This window comes from Bos grunniens, chromosome X (assembly GCF_055505025.1).
Source record: "Bos grunniens cultivar Pamir isolate PY7600 chromosome X, Bosgru_T2T1.0, whole genome shotgun sequence".
Classification (NCBI taxonomy): Eukaryota; Metazoa; Chordata; class Mammalia; order Artiodactyla; family Bovidae; genus Bos; species Bos grunniens.
The window spans coordinates 117,709,566-117,731,169 of NC_141194.1; positions in this window are offsets into that span (position 1 = coordinate 117,709,566).

Genomic DNA, 21,604 nt, shown 5'->3' on the forward strand with positions numbered 1-21,604 from the left:
AAGCTGGAAGGGTACAACTATGATCCCTGAAACAGAAAAATATGTCTTCTAATGTGAGGAAAGGACAGTAGTTCTTTAGGAGTCTAAGAAGGGCGAGATCTTTTGTGGTTAGGCAATGACAAGAACTGGGCTTCCCAAGTGGTTCTAGTGGTTAAAAAAAAAAACCCGCCTGCCAGTGTAGGAGCCAGAAGAGACATGGGTTTGATCCCCTGGTCAGGACGATCCCCTGGAGGAGGGCGTGGCAACCCATCCAGTATTCCTGCCTGGGGAATCCCCTGGACAGAGGAACCTGACAGGCTGCAGTCCATTAGCTCACAAAGAGTCTGAGACAACTCAAGTGACTTAGCACACACACAGGCACCATATTGGGCTTCCCTCATGGCAAAAAAAAAAAAAAAAGATCTTATGTTTCTAGTCATAGCCAGTGAGAGAGGAATCCTTTGATGGTCAAGGCACTGAAATAGGGGGTCATCTTATAGCCTCAATTCCTTTGTACTCAAGGATATAGTAGCTTTATATGTACAGCTACTAAGATACAAAGTTCATTAGCAGAACGTTGCTCTCATGACTAAAGATATCTACCTGATAACTATAATATAAATATTAAGATAAACCATTTTAATAAGATCATATTCAACTCAAAACTTGAGAACGGTTTTAGATCTGCTATTACAAACAACAATTTCATGCACAGAGAAATCTTTTCCATTTTTAGTTTTGGTCAAAATCCTTCCATGGTAATTTTTTTTGTTTACAACTTGACTAAAGCCTTCATAAAGAACTGATTGTACTATTTAATTAATTATGAAATGTTTAAAAGACTAGGGAATGGGAATGGTGAGAGATGATTGTAATCATGAATTTGCCATGAACCAGTCCTGTGAACTTTCAAAAGTCCCTTTTCTCCAGGCTGGTCCCGTTAAGAGATGGTCTCAAGGGGCCTTTCCACAGTGAGAGCCAAAGAGTACAAAAGGTATGGGGCAGAAATAAAAATAAGATAGCAGGGTGCATCCGTGAGGGGAATGGTATAACCCAGGAATGATCCTCATGCATCTTTGGGAATCCGGAATAGAATGAATAGGTAACATATGATTTGTTTCTCCTTATCTATTTTCTGTGTCCCCCAACCCCAAATATCTTTCCCTTTCTATTTTTGCCATTTTAATGTTATATATCTTAAATCAAGCTTTATCCCATGAATTATAATAAGATTTAGCCAGAGTTCATAAATTTCAAGTTAAAGATATAGGAAGTTGTTAAGATTTGTGATAAGTTTCATTGACTGATGATTTCCAGTCCTCCATTTCATGATGGTATGAAAGAAAACCTTCTTAAACTTTTGAAATAATCCAAGCCTTGCACTCACTGAAATGATGTGTAATCACAGTTAAACATGACAAGCTATTTTGTTTCCGTCTCATAAGCTCTGGTTGCAGCATTACTATTCACAATCTTACTGTTAAATCTTTTGTTCCAAAGTTGATTATTTTTCATGGGTGGCTAGTGGTAGGGATGGGGATGTTGAGAGCAGTGAAAAACATTGCATTTTCTTAAAGTTCAAATTTCTATGAAAATTTGAGAGCATTCCTGGGGAGACAAAACAGAAATTAGGAACCCTGATAATTCTTCCAGAGCAATGATTTCTCTTTGGTGAAAGGCATTGTGAGACTTTACTCAGAGCAGCATTTTAAGCACAATTGAATGCATGTATAATTTTTGAGCCCTTCATTTAAAAAGCATTTGAAAGCCAAAGAACAGAAATCTAAAGGAAATGCTTGTTAAAAAACCTTCTATCATATTTTATACTCTAATAGTTATGTATCTTGAAACACAGAGTCTTTAATGTGGTACTCTCAAGCCATTGTTCAGGAAACAAATGTTTACTGGGTGGTACATTGGCAAAAACAGATTTTGGAATCAGAACACACTAGATTAGAATCCCTTTGCCCTGTTTAGCTATACCAATTTGGGGAATTCAATAAACCTTTGGCTTTCTTACTTGATTTTGGGGAAGATAGAGTGAATATATGTAAAAGAACTTTATGAAGACTACAGGTTACAAGATGAAGGGAAAGTATTATTAGCCAGTCAGCTCCTCTAACCTGCCTTCACGAGGCAAAACCTCTGACATGATCACCAATGTTCTCTGGAGAAGGTTGCTATGATTATGACTGGACTTCCCAGGTAAAGAATCCATCTGCCAATGCAGGAGACATAGGTTTGGTCCCTAGGTCAGGAAGATCCCTGGAGAAGGAAATGGCAACCCACTCCAGTATTCTTACCTGAAAAAATCCCATGGACAGAGGATCCTGGTGGGCTATAGTCCATAGATATAGATAGATAACCAAGGACCATAGGGTCACAAAGAGTTGGACACAACTGAGTGACTAAACAACAGTGATTATGATTGAGGTAGATGATTTCTTCAAACCATATTCTGTGGAGAGTATGGCACAGATTAGTTACTTGGCACAGTTTTGTTTTAGACACTTCTTGGCTTATAGGTGTTTGGAATGAAAGAACATTTTCTACTTCCTCTTTTACTTTCATACATGAGTTGCTGTTCAGAATAATTCTGTACTCAGCAAACAATCAGAGAAGGCAATGGCAACTCACTCCAGTACTCTTGCCTGGAAAATCTCATGGATGGAGGAGCCTGGTAGGCTGCAGTCCCTGGGTTCGCTGTGAGTCAGACATGACTGAGCAGCTTTGCTTTCACTTTTCACTTTCATGCATTGGAGAAGGAAACGGCAACCCACTCCAGCGTTCTTGCCTGGAGAATCCCAGGGACGGGGGAGCCTGATGGTCTGCTGTCTATGGGGTCTCACAGAGTCGGACATGACTGAAGTGACTTAGCAGCAGCAGCAGCAAACAATCAGGACCTTGACAGGTGATACAGATAGGGTGCTCATTGGTGAATGACAGCTACTGGCTCAACTTCTTCAGCGTGCAGTTTGTAAACAGCTCAAGCCTTGAACTTGTGAAATATTTCCATTCATTTGCCCCGTATAGTGTTTCCTTTTTTTCTTTTCTGTTAAATGCTTGTGATTTGGCTTTTACATCATTTCAGTAAAATTCAATTTAGTGCCATCAAATTAATCAGGCAAGCACTGATGTGGAAAACATCAAAGATTTTCCCCAAAGCCACTGTCAAACAGTACCTTCAACTGGGCATGAATTCATTCATTCATTTATTTTTTAAATTGAAGTATAGTTGCTTTACAGTGTTGTGTAAATTTCAGGTGTACAGCAAAGTGATTCAGATATAGGTACACATATATATCTATTCTTTCAGGTTATATTCCCTTATAAGTTATTACAAAATATTGCATATAGTTCCCTTTGTTATACAGTAGGTCCTTGTTGGTTATCTATTCAGCTGGGCATTTAGAAGTGGGGTCAAATGGGTTTGGGGCCCTTTCCTTTTCATAGACATTCTCAGTCAGCTGGAGCTTTTGGTCTGTTCCTCACCATATGGGATGGTCCACCTTGCCCTTGTTACAGATGATGATCCAGGCATTGAGAAATTGCAGCCTTTCCTTTTATCAGCCCTAGAGAGCTGGCTGCTATGACTGCCCACTCAGATATGATTTTCATATATTCTTTATCATTTCTTTCTTATAGGAAAAGTGCTTTTGACATTAATTTTTAAGCTAGCTGTGGTTTTTCAAAAACATTTCCCTCCCCAAATCCATTGAATGCCAGTAATAAATCTCTTAGTGGCCAAGAAATCCAGTCTTACAATTCTTAAGTCTGTCTTAAGTCACTGTGCAATAATGCCACTAATTTAAATACTCTTGGGCAGTTCCCTGTAACATACCCAGATTTAACAGATACATTTTGTCTGATATATTTTGTCTGACAGCCATTTTAGCAGAATGGCTGTGAGAAATAAGAAAGGCACTAAACGAGTGACATTCTTTGGTAGCACCTTATATAGATCAGGGACCGTGTTAATCATTATGTTTATCTAATCCTTAAAAGTTAAACACTGGTATTTCAATTGATCAAAGGAGGCAAAAGAAGAAGGATTATTCACTACTGTGTGCAAAACTGTAGAGTAAGGATTCACACTCAGGTCAGGCCCCAGTGCCCAAGAATTGGCCCCAGCAATGAGTTTGTCCTGGCCTCTTCCTGCCCTGTCTTTTCTGTCCCATCTTTATCACTTAATTCAAAGTTAAACTGTAGTTTTTCTACTTATTTTTTCCTGTTTTATTTTTTTCAAGTTAGTGCACAGTGAAAGTCATATTCCTTACATCCTTTTGAAAAAGATGTGATTCCAATTTCCCGATGCATGAACTAAATTTATTAAAAAATAAAATAAAAATCTTCCCCATGTCTTTATAGTGAGAAAGCACTGTAATTAAGACAGTGGTTGCAATTCCCAGTCCAGTAGTCAAACAGATAGATATCTCATAACTTTGGCATTCCATTTTGTTTTTCACTGTACTTAAATAATTTTTATTGACATTCACAAATTTATAATGAGGGCAATTTAAAAATATAATTAGCTCAGAGCAGGATTCCACAAGATCAGCCCTTCATGCATGAGCTGAATGACCTGTTCACATATAGAGAAATATGCCAGTGCCCATCTCAGAAGGGCAAACTTGCAGACTCAACGCTCCTCACGCTGCCAGTACTGAGAGACAAAACTCCTGTGTGATGGTCTTTAAACTGAATCCTACAAACAGAGATAAAAGGATGAGAAATTGATAACTCCTGCAAAGGGAAGGGAAGTACAACTCCTATTCCCACCACTCTATTATAGATTCTCATTATTTTTAGAGTTTTTTTTTTTAAGATTTTTTTAATGTGGACTTTTTTTTTTTTTTTTGGTCTGTTTGAATTTGTTACACTACTGTTTCTGTTTTATGGGATGTTTGTTTGTTTTGAACACAAGTTATGTGGGACTTTAGCTCCCTGGCCAGGGATTGAACCTGCACCACCTGCACTGGAAGGTGAAGTCCTACCCACTGGCCCACTAGGGAAGTCCCTGGAGTTGTTTTTATTCAACCCGCACTATGTTCCAGACATCACACTCAGGGTTTTGTTACATTCTCTAAGTGGACTTCTGTTCAGTTCAGTTCAGTTCAGTCTCTCAGTCATGTCTGACTCTTTGCGACCCCATGGACTGCAGAACACCAAACCTCCCTGTCCATCAGCAACTCCCAGAGTTTACCGAAACTAATGTCCATGGAGTCCGTGATGCCATCCAACCATCTCATCCTCTGTCATCCCCTTCTCCTCCTGCCCTCAATCTATCCCAGTATCAGGATCTTTTCAAGTGAGTCAGCCCTTCACATTAGATGGCCAAAGTATTGGAGTTTCAGCTTCAACATCAGTCCTTCCAATGAACACTCAAGACTGATCTCCTTTAGGATGGACTAGCTGGATCTCCTGGCAGTCCAGGAAAATCTCAAGAGTCTTCTCCAACACCACAGTTCAAAAGCATCAGTTCTTCGGTGCTTAGCTTTCTTTGTAGTCCAACTCTCACATCCATACAGGACTACTGGGAAAACCATAGTCTTAACTAGACAGACTTTTGTTGACAAAGTAATGTCTTTGCCTTTTAATTTGCTGTCTAGGTTGGTCATAACTTTCCTTCCAAGGAGTAAGCGTCTTTTAATTTCATGACTGCAGTCACCATCTGCAGTGATTTTGGAGTCCCAAAAAATAGTCAGCCACTGTTTCCACTGTTTCCCCATCTATTTGCCATGAAGTGATGGAACCAGATGCCATGATCTTAGTTTTCCTAATGTTGAGCTTTAAGCCAACTTTTTCACTTTCCTCTTTCATTTTCATCAAGGGAGTCTTTAGTTCTTCTTCACTTTCTGCCATAGTTATCTGCATATCTGAGGTTATTGATATTTCTCCTGGCAATCTTGATTCCAGCTTGTGCTTCATCCAGCCCAGCGTTTCTCATGATGTACTCGGCATAAAAGTTAAATAAGCAGGGTGACAATATACAGCCTCGACATACTCCTTTTCCTATTTGGAACCAGGCTCTTGTTCCATGTCCACTTCTAACTGTTGCTTCCTGACCTGCATACAGATTTCTCAAGAGGCAGGTCAGGTGGTCTAGTATCCCCATCTCTTTCAGAATTTTCCACAGTTATTGTGATCCACACAGTCAAAGGCTTTGGCATAGTCAAGAAAGCAGAAATAGATGGTTTTTTTTTTTTTGGAACTCTCTTGGTTTTTCAGTGATCCAATGGGTGTTGGCAATTTGATCTCTGGTTCCTCTGCCTTTTCTAAATCCAGCTTGAACATTTGGAATTTCATGGTTCATGTATTTCTGAAGCCTGGCTTGGAGAATTTTGAGCATTACTTTACTAGTGTTGGAGATGAGTGCAATTGTGTGGTAGTTTGAGCATTCTTTGGCATTGCCTTTCTTTGGGATTGGAATTGAAACTGACCTTTTCTAGTCCTGTGGCCACTGCTGAGTTTTCCAATTTGCTGACATATTGAGTGCAACACTTTCACAGCATCATCTTTTAGGATTTAAAGTAGCTCAACTGGAATTCCATCACCTTCGCTAGCTTTGTTCATAGTGATGCTTCCTAAGGCCCATTTGGCTTCAAATTCCAGGATGTCTGGCTCTAGGTGAGTGATCACACTATCGTGATTATCTGGGTCATGAAGATATTTTTCGCATAGTTCTGTGTATTCTTGCCACCTCATCTTAGTATCTTCTGCTTCTGTTAGGTCCATGCCATTTCTGTCCTTTATTGAGCCCATCTTTGCATGAAAGTTTCCCTTGGTATCTCCTCAGAAGTGGCCTTCTGAGGGGACATTATTAACCTCTTTTTTTTTTTTTTTTGATTCAGTAATTCTACATGCTGAAGCTTGTGTATTTGTCATTCATAAAGAATCACCCAGCTAGCATATGGCTGAAGTGGTATGCACAATCCCTCCTTCTGACTCTGAAGTCCATGGGCTTGTTGCCAGACTGTTGCTGTACCATCACAATAAAGGAGAGAAAGAGCTGGATGCCCCTGCCAGGCCCAGCTTCTTAGGCTAAAGGAAGAGAAGCTCAGAGCCCTGTAGAAGTGTGCTTACAATTTTTATTTTCAAATCCATTCCATGTTAGTTGGTAAACACCCACAGATATTCTATGCTTGTTTTATACTACTTGGAATATCATAAGTTAAAGTTTAAAATATTTTGATTTTTTTTTAAGAGAAAACAGTTCTGTTTCTGGAAAGAAAATGGAGAATTGCCTGTGAGTTTCAAAGGGTCATTCCTAATGTGAATTATACTGCAATAAAAATATTAAATATCAAGGATTTACTGTAAAGCACAAGGAACTATATTCAGTACTTTATTATACCTTATAATAGAAAAGAATCTGAAAAAAAAAAAAAACTATGTATAACTGAATCACTTTGCTGTACTCCTGAAATTCACAATGTTGAAAATCAAATATACTTAAGTAAAAGTTAATTAAATATAAATAGGTCATTCCTATGAAAACACACATAACCAGGCCCTGAGTATTTTCACTGATTTTTGCATATGACTTTTGAGGAAAGGCTTGTCAATCTCAGTAGGTAAGGAAAATAATATTCTGTCATATTCCATTAGCCATAGATATGTGATTGTTAAGTTCACATTATATTAAAATTTTAAATAAGTAATGTCAATTAATGTGAGCTAGTCTAGTGAGCTAGTCTAGTCACACACACTTATTTATTTGTAAGTGTTCCTTATATTTTAAAAATAGTCACCAATTTCTTTTTAAACATGTTATGAATATTTGCCTCAATTCCCATGTAGCTGTAATCTTTGCTTATGGTTGTTAGTGCTTGTTCATTTGCTTTTTGATTCCTCTTGCTGAAATTTTTAACTATTTTGAAGTCACAACTATTTATCTTTTTCTGTATTAAATATGTCTTACATGTTAGTCTTCTAAAGGTCTTCTTCATCCATCCAAACATTCTAATAAAACCATGCACTAATATGTTTTTGTACTTTAGTGGCTTAACATTTAACATAAAATTTAATAGCTTTAGTAAAATTATGTTTAATTAAAATAAAATTATATGTAATAAAATTTCACATAAAATTTAATCTGTTTAGAAAATCGATACATGATAATTTTGAAACATTCAAACAATATAGAAAAGTATGATGAAGAAAGTAAAAAGAGCCCAAAATTAATAGAATTAAAAATTTACAATATGTAGAAAAATGTCTTTTCAGATGTATTCTTAGTCATACATACTCCAAGTCTGAATGTGTGTATGTGTGTGTGCATGAGTGTGTGTATTGCTTTATACACTCTATGCATTCTGCTATTCTCACTCCATAATAACAATATGTTGTAGTGCCCTTTTTGTGTCAATTGATATAATTATTCCTCATTATCATCAATGACTTCACAGGGCACCATTTAATGGATTTACTATAATAGTTTATTAACCATCTGTTTTGAATTTCTCATTATTTAAACAATTGTTCAACTAAATCATTTGTGAGCCTATGTGTGTACCAATGCCAAATTGTCATATAATTTCATTGTGATACATTTCTAGACTCAGAATTGTTGAACCAAAGATTATTTCAATTTAAAATCTTGATGTATATTTCTAAACAGTCACTATAAATATTGAACAGTTTTCACTTCTAACATCTGCTTAATCATTGTAAATCTGATACTCAGAAGCTTATATCTCATTAAAAATATATCTAAATGCCAGAGTAGATAGGACACACATTCCAAGTATAAAATTAGATAAAGTTCTCAGTTTAATTTGCAAAGAATACAAGATTTTATTTGAAGTGAAACGGCCACCCAAGATGGGAACAGATGTAGCGTATTTTGATCTTTTTTTTTTTTTTTTGCTTCATACAGTTCCCAGTTATACTTTCTGGGCAGGTTTGCATCTTGCCTGGTTCATGAATTTCTAGACTTTCACTGCCCTTTTATATACCCAGTGTTTGTAATCCCATTGCAGAGGAACTGACAAAAAAATCTATCCCCTATCTTTTTTGGGTATGTGTACACACTTTTTAAACCAAAATTCATATCAGAAAAGGCATGTTCTTACTCCATTGGTGGTGAAGGTGATGTTGGGGTACTTGAAAATTTGGAGCAAGACCTAGATGCTGCTGCTAAGTCACTTCAGTCATGTCCGACTCTGTGAGATCCCATAGATGGAAGCCCACCAGGGTCCCCCGTCCCTGGATTCTCCAGGCAAGAACACTGGAGTGGGTTGCCATTTCCTTCTCCAATGCGTGAAAGTGAAAAGTGAAAAGGAAGTCACAGAGAGTATCCGACCCCCAGCGACACCATGGACTTCAGCCTACCAGGCTCCGCCGTCCATGGGATTTTCCAGGCAAGAGTACTAGAGTGGGGTAACATTGCCTTCTCCAAAGACCTAGATATTCCTAAACAATATCGGTTTCTATCTTCCTGGTATACCTTGGGCAACAGACACATAAACAGTATTGTATGCAGAGAAAAAAAAAAAAAAAACATAAATTCTTGAAATAGTAGAGTGTGTTGGTATCACACAACATTGTCAGGCCAGCAAGTGTGTTTGTACACAATCATGTTATGGCTCCAAGCTTTTCACTGCTGGAGCTATATAAAGTATGAGTCCAAAAGTTTTCATAAAAGGAGAGTTGGAAAGACTGTAGTCTATTTTAGAGGGTTCCCCCCCCCCCCAACAGGCAATCAGGAACTACTGGGTTGGCCAAAAATTTCATTTGGGATATGGAAAAAAGCCCAAATGAACTTTTTGGCCAACCAAATACTGCTAGTTTTAAGCAATGCAGTGATATGCGTAGATTTGAACTGCAAACAACTCTGGAATTTTGTGGAGACTGATTTAGAGGAGGATGCATGGCAATGGCACCCCACTCCAGTACTTCTGCCTGGAAAATCCCATGGATGGAGGAGCCTGGTAGGCTGCAGTCCATGGGGTTGCTAAGAGTCGGACACGACTGAGCGACTTCACTTTCGCTTTTCACTTTCATGCATTGGAGAAGGAAATGGCAACCCACTCCAGTGTTCTTGCCTGGAGAATCCCAGGGACGGGGGAGCCTGGTGGGCTGCCGTCTATGGGGTCACACAGAGTCGGACACGACTGAAGTGACTTAGCAGCATGTAACAAAGAAGGTCAAGTGAGGAGGCTATTGAAAAAATACTTGCAAGAATTGATGGTGGACTGAAGTAGCTCATTAATAGGAAAATGAAAATACACTTTGTTCATTTATTTTTTTTTATTTAAATTGAAGGATAATTGCTTTAAAATGTTGGGTTCATTTCTGCCATATATCAACATGCATTAGCTAAAGGTGTACATATGTTGGGAGAAAATAAACTTTGAAGAGGTAAAATTGACAGGACTTGGTAAAAGATTTTATGAATGAAGGAGGGAGCAACTGTCAAGTATTCATATGTTGAACAGGGAGAATAGAATTTAACACAGGTTTTAATATAATCAAGAGCATACTGATGAGGTGATAGGGTGACAGGGATATTGAAAGTATATGCAGAAATGGTTATTATAATTTAAAACCAAAAGTAATTTGAGTACAGAGCAAAGAAAATATATCAAAAATCAGGGACATGAAAAGAAAGGATCTGTAGTCCTGGAAGGTTGTTGAAATTGTATTTCTAGAGGCAATAAGGTGGAAAGATAGGAAGTGATGGTCAGATTGTCAGATGCTTGAAATTTCTTAGTAGATTATGAGGGGGGGTGGTTAATGGTTATGGTGGTCACTAGGTACAGTTATGACCATAGGAATGAGTGAGTGAAGTAGAATGGTGGACATTGGAAGAAAGGAGGGTAAGGAACTAAGATCTCAGAGTGTTGGGAGAATTTTCTGTGGGAATATTGAAGTCCCCAAGAATCAAGACAGGAGTAGGGAGTGCAAGGCCCAGAATGGCATGGGGCAGAGTTCTGAAGGAGTGACAATTCTTATAGTACTAAAAGCTTGAAAGACAATTGTGTATCCCCTGTGCACAACCTAGATGGGCAGGTTTACTCATATATCACATAATGAGTTCATCCTGGGTCACAGATAAATGAAATAGGGATGGACACTGTAGACTCTCCTTATTGGAGGCTGTTTTGTAGCTCAGTTACCGAGTCAGTCATTAGTGGGGGAGTCAAGTTTAAGACTCATGTAGATTTGCGGGTTAAAGCTTCAGTTCTGGGATATTCTCATTGATCAATTGATGTGTGTTTGCTGAGAATTGAGCAGAAAAGGCATGTCAGAGAGAAACAGGAGAATGAAGTAACACACACACACACACATACACTCAAATAGACACAGAAAAATAATTGTCTGGATTCCAAATTCCCATGAGTCTTTTTTATATTCTGTGAAATTCTCATATGTCCTTACAATACATCTCTTATTCATTTGAGCTGATTTGATTGGATCCTCTTCATACAGCCACACTTAAGCTCTAAGAGAGCAGCTATGATTTAGTCATTCATTCAGTAAGCATTTAATGAGCACTTAGTAAGAGACTGGACTGTTGGAAACAGTATGAGCAAATACAAATGTGGGCAAGATATATTCCCAACCAATAGGGAAATCAACAATAGAGAAAAAAATATGATTAAAGTACAGTTTAATTAACGAGTGCTAAACTAGAAGTTGGTGCTGAATATCATGACCTCAGCTGGCAAGGATTCAGTATGTTATTTGAATCTGAAAGATCTGGTAAAATCAGAGAAATCTGGTAGAGTCATATCAAAGAAGACTTGATGTGTAAATGTGCCTTTAAAAGTGAGTAGATACACACAAAGTTAAATAGAAGGTATACACTTGAGAAGCTTAGGCAAAGCGAGAATGTGATACAAGCAGAAAGAATGTTTCAAGAAGGTAGGTGTCAGTCAGACTGACCATAACAGAGAGGTTAAGAAATAAAATATCTGAAGGCTTATATTACATTACTGGTGCAAAGTTGATTAACTTTAGTAACCTTAGTTGGACAGATTTCAGTATAGTGGTGAGAACAAAATCAGATTGGAATGCCTTGGCAGGATGTGGTATATAAGGAACTGGAGAGAATCAACAAAATTTTAAAAATTGCCTTTGAAGGTCAAAAGAGTCATTGCTGAATGGAGAAGTGGAATCATAGGATTTTTTTTTTAAGATGCAAGAACTGAGTACATTAGAATGAGACAAAATAGGATGTATATCAGTGTGTATAGGAAAAATAGTAAATGACATCATGACAAAGACTTTCCTTGAAAAGGTTTAGATTTGTGCATAGATACGTTAAGTGAAGTGAAGTTGCTCAGTCGTGTCTGACTCTTTTGTGACCCCATAGACTGTAGCCTACCAGGCTCCTCCATCCATGGAATTTTCCAGGCAATAGTACTGGAGTGGGTTGCCATTTCCTTCTCCAGGGGATCTTCCTGACCCAGGGATCAAACCCAGGTCTCCTGCATTGCAAACAGACACTCTACTGTCTGAGCCACCTAAGGAAGTAGCTTAGAAATGTTAAATGTGGCTTTATTTGGAATACCCCCAAAGCAAATGAACCTAAAAGTCCCAAAGTAAATAATGAAAAACTTGAATAATATTTCCATAAGTTTTGGGTGGATTATTATGATCCATTTTAAAATAACATTTAACAATAGAAATGATAAAAAATAAAATTTCTCAAAACTTAATCTTAAGTCAAAAACAAAGTGCGATACAATACAGAAAGCATATGAACTGTGATTTTTATTATTCAAATACACACAAATACTGGAAGAAGACTGAAAACACATAAGAGCAATTGTTGAGCAGTTATCTTGGACAGTGTGATTATTGGTGATTTTAGTTTTCTTTCTAAAGAGGTTTTTGTGAAACCCTCCATTTTTAACTTGCAGTGATAAGAATGTGTTATTTTTAGTCAGAAGGAAACAAATGTTGTTGTATACTAGATGGGTGGAGCATACTGTATACATCTCTAGGAGACACAGAGATGTGCTTTTAACTCTTGGACATTCTCCCGTTAATTTATTATATAATCAGCATCTCCCTACCCAAAATGCATGCTCTATGTCTTTAAACTCTTTAATATTGCACATAAACAAGCTTTCAATGCTTACTCTTTTGTGTGTGTGTGTGTGCACGTGCATGTGTTTAGATGATGATGGAAACATATGTCAAGACCTTTCTTTACTGAAATAATTTCATATCTAGTTTAATATTTCAATCCTGTATTCAGAGACTAGTATATTTAGAATCATTTCCAATGACGCCATGGAAACTATTCCATGTTATGTCAATTACTGGTGAGTGTGTGGGCAAAAACAGAGCCTTGGTGACTGATTGGGACTTCTTCCTTCTTTATAAAAAAAAAATCTTGAAGGGTTCCAATTTGCTGCTATTAATGATGCAAGTGAGCTTAATTTATAACTCTACTAAGAGCAGAGAAAGATTTTCTTTAGTGTGGATGGCAAAAGCAGTGAAAATCATGACACCAAGATATTACCTTCCCATTGTATTCTCAAAGTATTTCAGCTTCTTCTTTTGAGAAATAATTTGAGGTGAAAATCCCCACTATTAACATTTAATGTAGTGAGCTTCCCTGAAATATCTTATTGTGTGCAAGCCTTTAATTTAACTTAAAGCCTCTGTGTGAGTACTTTCAGGGTCACATGCTGCCTCCAGCACCACCTGGTCATATAGGGAAGTCCTTTACAACTGCTGCAGGTTTGGGGTTGAAAGCAAATGCTGTGCTTTAACCTGAAATTATTAGCTTGTGAATTGCCTACACATTGCTCTGAAATCCAAGAGGCCATCTATTGTGGGTGGCCCTGATATTGACCAGATCAGTGATCTAATATTACAGTCTATTTCTCGATAGTCTTGACGACAGCTCAGGATTGTCTGTCTTTCTATGATATAGCAGAAAGAGAGAGAGAGAAAGGAATAGCTCATGATGAACTTTCTCAAAGTGCATTAAGGATAAACTGTTTTGTTCAATTGTGCTGTTTGAGTCAGTTATTTAATAGCAGGCTCCAAAAATTTAAATTTAAGCATCAGCAAGTCCATAAAAGATAAACCAGAATGAATTACAGAAATTGAAAAAATACACTTATTTCTTCCAAATACTCTTTAAAATCATGATCATTGTTACATTTCAAACAAAATCAACACCAAACAAACAAAACTATCAAAAGTCAATATAAAAGGTACTGTGTGAAACTACTGCAAAGGCATACCAGGTCTGGGCAAGTTGGCACAACAAGTGCACATTTTAACCCACCTTCTTCACACCAAGCATATGCAAGGACAGATAAAATATAAGAAAGCAAAACCAAAAATAACAAAAAATCCAATTTGAAAGCACTATGGTATCTGTAGGAACCAAAGGAACAACAGATAAAGAGGATGCTAGTATGGGCTCGAGCTGCAGCTCGGTTGGGTTCTGTGTAAACAGGCAAGTACAATCAGGGGTTGTGTTAGAAACTAAAAGTCCTTCTTTAAAGAAAGGGTACCAGAGGAAAGTTCATTGCTGGAAGCTAGGCCCTAAGTTGGTAATCCCCATGTTTTTTAATTGAGAAAATGTTTAGACTTATGAGACTTAGAGGGAACTAAGAACTATGGAATCCAAAGTACAAAGATAAACTTTTGTGATCAGAGACTGACATTATTCAATTGGTGGCTCTGCGACTGTCTGATCTGTGGCTAATGATTAACATCATAAGTAAGACTAGGTCTGGGTGGGACCCAGTTTGGTGGATGCAGCTAAATAAACATGAGGCAGAGTTTATTACAGGGAAATTGTGTGTGTGTGTGTGTGTGTGTGTTTGAGAGAGAGATTGAAGAGGAAGAGAATGAGAAAATAAATCACTCCCACTAAAAATGAGCCTGCACACCAAAATTCTAAAACACAATGAAAAATATTTCTTATAAAGGCAGAGGAAAGAAAAACTATTAAGAATATTTATTATAAATGAAATCAATTGTGTGAAGCAATATAAAAAACTCTATAAAAAGAGTATGTTTAAAGAAAGGAAAATTACAGACCAATATCCACAATATAATTTCTCTGTCATCCATCTACAAATATCATTAAGACAATCTCAAAGGACAATAAGGTGTGGGAATTCTTCTCTTACCTATCAACAGTTATTTTAAAAGCATAGTAATTAAGACAATGTGGTATTGGTGTAGATTACAGATAGGGAGGTGGAACAGAAGAGCCTAGAAACAGACCCACTTATATATGGAAACTTAATGTATGAAAGATGGCAATGCAGTTTCCGGGGATAGAATAGATTATGCTGGAAAACTGGTCACCCATATGGAAAAAAATAAAATTAGATTATGCATCACACCAGGCACAAAAATAAATCCAGGTGGATTTAAGAACTGAATGTGAAAATCAAAACTGCAACACTTTTAGAATATAATGAAGAGTGGTTCAATGACTGCAGGATAAGAAAGCATACATTAAAAAAAAAAACAGAAAAAATACAAAGACAATAATTCTATATGGCTTATGTTGTATTTAAAAGCTTTGGTAAAGGTCTCATAAACAGTGCAAAGACAAAAGCAAGCTTGAGAAATTTTATTTGCAACATGTATTGCTGAAGAAGGATTAATATATAGAATTTGTAAAAAGCGACCATTAAAAAAAGAAAAAGTAATGGTTAGATTATGATAATACATCAACTGTAAAACTCTTCAGCTATTAAATAATAAAACAGGTCTATATTTTCTGATAAGGAAATACATCTAAGAAATGTTAATAGTGGGAATAAGTCTCAGGGCAATGTGCATAGTATGCTGCTCTTTGAATATACATATGTATTTGAATATCTATACATATTGAATGTATCATAATATATATAGCATCTTTATTAGACTATCTTATATATTCATAAACTACTCTAATAAACAAAAAACATTACTTGGCCCCAGGAATGGAATTGTGCAAAAATTAAAAACTTTGACAATAACAAGGGCTATAAATTGGAAATTTCATATACAGCCAGTGGGAACAGAAATTGACATTACCCAGTTTGGAGCAATTTTACAGTTTGTAGTAAAATTGAGTATATATTCTTTGTCCCAGAAATTGTACTCTAAATACATACCTAGAAGAGTAGTTCTCAAAGTGTGGTCCTGAGACCCCTCTCAGCTGGAGTTGAGGTTGTCTTTGAGATTCTTTCAGAGAGTCAGCAAGGAAAGGGTTATTTTTGTAATATTACTAAGATATTGTCTTTTTTTCACTGTTGGTTTTTGTACTCATGGAGTAAAATCAATAGCGGCATATAAGAACGAGTCAAGACAGTGGTACCACAATGTACTAGAAGACACTGTATTTCTCTTGGTCACATAAAATGGGAGGAAAAAAAGACAAAAAGCAAGCAAGTCTTACCTGATGATATGTCTTTAATGGAGAAGTAAAATTTAGTGATTTTTTAAAATCTTGAACAAAGCAGTGAAATTTAGAGATTTTGTTAAATCTTGAATCTTGAGTGCAGGTGTTATAAAATGTTGGTGACAAAATGAGAAATTTCACATCAAGCACAAGTGCTGCATACAAAAATAGTAATGTGGTTTTGAGAAAAAGCACTTCTCTGATTGCTTGAGTTACAAACTAAGGTAGCTGCTTTCATTGGTGGACTGCCATTTTTACTGACAGACCAACTGGCAGACAAATCATTGTTATTCGGAGTTGGAATTTTGGCAACAGTTTCTCAGAAATGAATTGAGTCCATCACGTCAAGGAAAATAAGCAACAGTATTTGTTGCCAATGATAATCTTTGAAAATTCAAGAGAAAATCAAAATTTTGGAAAATCCGTATCAACTTTGTGAGCCTGATGACTTCCCAATACTTAATAGACTTTCTGAATGAGATCGGTAGTAAAAGTGACCAAAAAAAAAAAAAAAGTGCCTTTTTATATTCCATGAATGAGAAGTGTCAATGTTTGGAAGATCTGTCTCACTCAGTGAACTACCATTTTCTAAATGACCAATGCACAGTGTCACAAATTAGGCACCAGTAAAGGATCCACGGCATAAAATAAACCAATGGAATTTAATGCAAGTGAATATGAATGATTCATCATATTTGGTTACAAATTCCACATTGCAAATAATCTTTAAGAAGCCACCATCTTCTGAGTTTTGACATAGTATCAAATAGAAATTCTACAATTATCCAGCACACACCTTTCTTTGCATAGTTGATTTCTGTGTGTGGCTGGATTTTATTGATATACTTCAACTAAAACATTTCATTCCAGGTAGAATAATGAAGTAGATATAAAAAATCCAGATGTCTTTTTGTCTTTTTTTTAAGCTACACTTTCAGACACAGTGTGTCTTAACACAATGTCACTCTACTCACTACGTATTTTGTTTTGAAGATAGAAGTTATAATTCATAGACGTGTCATTTAGGCTACTGGATTAATATTGTTATATTTAATAAAAAATGAACAATTTCTTAATTGTCACATCTAAACACTAAACATTAGGAGATACAACTTGTATTTACACATTAATATGAAGAATGGCTCAAACAGTAAAAAAAAATCTGCCTGCAATGCAGGAGACATGGGTTCAATCCCTGGGTCAGAAAGATTCCCTGGAGAAGAGAGTGGCAACCCGCTCCAGTGTTCTTGCTTGGGAAATCCCATGGACAGAGGAGCCCAGTGGGCTATAGTCCATGGGGTTGCAGAGTCGGACACGACTGAGCGACTAATACAAACACAAACACACACACACACACACAAAGAATGTAAGTAACTGAACACTGGATTCCTGATATAGAGATAAGGAAAGGCAAATGTGTGGTGCATTTGAAAAGTGGCAGGGAGGCCAGTGTGACTGTCACAGAGTAAGCAGGGGAGAGAGTGTGGAGCTGAGATCAGTATGGCAGGCAAGAGTTGTGTTGTGGAGATAACTGTCCCAAAGGAAAGTGTCTCTGTAAATGTGTGTGACCCAGTTTTATGCTACGAATATTACACTGAACATTCTGCCTGTAGCCATTCAGAGGACATTGCACCTTACCCTTCAGTCAGATTGGGTGGTTAGTAGGGCTGTAATCCCAGTAACCGAAGATGGGGAAACAGTGGAAACAGTGGCTAACTTTATTTTTCTGGGCTCCAAAATCACTGCAGATGGTGATTGCAGCTGTGAAATTAAAAGATGCTTACTCCTTGGAAGAAAATTTATGACCAACCTAGACAGCATATTAAAAAGCAGAGACATTACTTTGTCAACAAAGGTCCGTCTAGTCAAGGCTATGGTTTTTCCAGTAGTCATGTATGGATGTGAGAGTTGGACTGTGAAGAAAGCTGAGCACCAAAGAATTGATGCTTTTAAACTGTGGTGTTGGAGAAGAATCTTGAGAGTCCCTTGGACTTCAAGGAGATCCAACCAGTCCAACCTAAAAGAGATCAGTCCTGGGTGTTCATTGGTAGGAGTGATGTTGAAGCTGAAACTCTAATACTTTGGCCACCTGATGTGAAGAGCTGACTCATTTAAAAAGACCAGGATGCTGGGAAAGATTGAGGGCAGGAGAAGGGGACGACAGAGGATGAGATGGTTGGATGGCATCACCAACTCAATGGACATGGGTTTGGGTGGACTCCAGGAGTTGGTGATGGACAAGGAGGCCTGGTGTACTGCGGTTCATGGGGTCGCAAAGAGTCAGACACGACTGAGCAACTGAACTGAACTGAATCCCAAAACTGAAAGTCAAGGTGAGGGCAAAGACCCTCTTCCCTTGGGCTTTCCCACTCAGACACTGTCACAGGAAAGGAGATAGAGCCAGTATGCAGGAGGCATGCTCCACACACATAGGCCAGGTCATAGCATGGCCTAGAGGGAGTTTAGCCCCTTCTGTTTGATGCCAGATGAAACTGATATTTGCATGTGTCTGTGAAAAACACTGACTTGAGCAGTTTATTGGGAAGATAATCTGTATAAATGTCTCAGTCTTTAGTAAGTCTTTCACCAGGCCAAATTCTAGGCTATTTCAACTTTGAGAGCATAGAGCAAAGGAAATGTGTAGTCAGATGTGATGTCTCATTTATATTAACATTATAAGTAATTATCATATTATGCAATTTTCCAAATAAATTATCACTTGACTTCATCAGTTTTACACTCCCATCTTGTTATGTGATACCTTAACCTATGTAGGTAGGCCCATACAGAATGGATGGATGGATGAAGAATGAATGAATATGAAGACTAGAGACAGCTTGGCCAATATGACATAAAGATGGAGAATTTTAGAGAAAAGTGTTGAGTGAGAAAAGGTCAGTGAGACTTTTAAGAAAATGTATGTCCAGTATTCAGTTCTGGGTTAGTGATCTTGGGGTAGGAGGTCTCTTCTGTATGTCTGAGTGCTGTGAAAATAGAACAACTTAACAGCCTATATGGCCCTGTCGGAGGATGACTGTGATAGGCTGGTAAAAGGAACTGTGCTTTGCTCTGTGGTCACCTCTCTGCGATCACTCTTGAGAACTAAATTGTCAGTAGGAAGACAGTAGACCAGAGGTCCCAGCCAGTATATTTGGGAGGGGTGTGCAGAAGTAGCTGCCATATAGAAATAATTCACTTATAAATACATTTCATTCTTGTCATTAATTATTGCAGATGCTGCTGCTCCTCTCAAATAAGATTAGATGGAAAACACTTTAGAAGGTGGAAGAGTGTTAGCATCATTGCTACATATTCGTTGGTTTTAAATTATATTTGCAGATTCTTTGCTACTCATCTCTTTAAGAAGTGACACTGAGTTCACTTTGTGTATGGGCTGAACTTTATAACTTGCTTCCAGTGAGGAGATTCTGGCAGAAGTATCACTTCCATTGATTACAAAAGGACTGTAGATTTTTTTCTGGGTTCTCTGTCTGTCTCTCTCACCACTTCTACCCTTCTTTTCTGCTCGGTGAGGAACTGAGGCCACATAAGTGAGCTTGAGACTGTATCCTTTAGTTCCAGTAAAGCCCATCTCACCTCCTCACTTGCAATTTTGAGAGATATTCTGAGCTAGAACCACCTAGCTAAGCCATTCTTGAATTCTTGACCCATATAAACTATGAAATAACAATTTTTGTTTGCTTTAAGTTTGCAAGATAGAAATAATTTATTACCCATCACTACATAACTTATACACATATTATTATTCTAGATTACAGAGGATAAACTGAAATCCCCAGAGGTCGGTGGATGTTTCCCTGAACGTGAAGCTGTAAATGATCAGAATTGACATTCAAGCCCTAGTCTTTTGACTCCTAGTTCATCACCCCTTCCATTGTATCAGACTACCACCAGTCATGTGTAAGTAAAACATTTCTTATATTTCCAGACCTGGAATATATCATTCTAAAAGCATTATTGACTCTTAATCAGAAATAAGAAGATAAAGATCAATGATTTAATTGTTCTCTGTATATGTTAAACAAAAATAGCAACTCTAAAACTCTGAAAACCAATTATTATAACCAAAAAGCAGCAAGGAACTTTAGGGATATCTACCTGCAGTTTTACTACTCTAGACAGAAAATTAGAGAAATTTACTGACAAATGCCATAGCTTGACTTAAAGAGGGAGCAAGGACTCAGACTTAAGTCACCTGGATAAAGGGAGCATTTTTGAATTGTGATATTAATGTACAAACTTGGTTCCCTGAGGACAGTGGCTTACAAGTTCATATAAATGAAGCTTGACACAATGACTGCCATGGAGACTTGAAACTCTTACCTGACCTCTTACTAGATGAACAATGCTCTTTATTCCTTCTGTAAAACACTGATTGACACTCAAATGCACACTGAAAACACAGCAGATAGCTTCCTACTTGGACACATCTGGATCTACCTGTTGAGTTTCATGCTTACCAAGAATCATTATGTTTGTTTCCAAACCTCTTTATGTCAAGGGTACCTTACTACTGTTTAACAGTTTTATTTAATTGAATATTATATAAGTGAATCAGTAGGAATTTTAAATGAGATCTATCTTTTTTCTGTGAAATATAAATTAAATGATTCGAGAAGAGTTGATAGAGGTGTTTTGCTAATTTTATTGTAATGGTTTTAGAATTAGGTGTGGGGGAGAGATTGGACAAAATAAAATAAAAATCTGTAAGCATTCTGTACCTTGATTCCTTCATGTGTGTCCTCACACTTATGCTACATTTCAAAAAAAAAAAAAGTGAAAGAGATAATGCCATACCATGTGGCGTATATAATAATGACCATGAGAAAGTGAAATCAGAGGACCCACACTCAATGATAAGGTCTTAACCCTACATCAAGAAAATAATTTATATGGTTTCATATTAAATTATCTAAGGTATGTATGTCATTTTTAAATTATTTCCAGTTTCAACCAAGGTTTTCAATTAATCACAAGGGTGGTTGATACAATTGGTCACCAGTGTATCAGGTAATAAGGCTTTTGACTCCAGTACTCTTGCCTGGAAAAATCCCATGGGTGGAGGATCCTGGTAGGCTGCAGTTCATGGGGTCACTAAGAGTCGGACATGACTGAGCGACTTCAATTTCACTTTTCACTTTTATGCATTGGAGAAGGAAACAGCAACCCACTCCAGTGTCCTTGCCTGGAGAATCACAGGGACGGCAGAGCCTGGTGGGCTGCCGT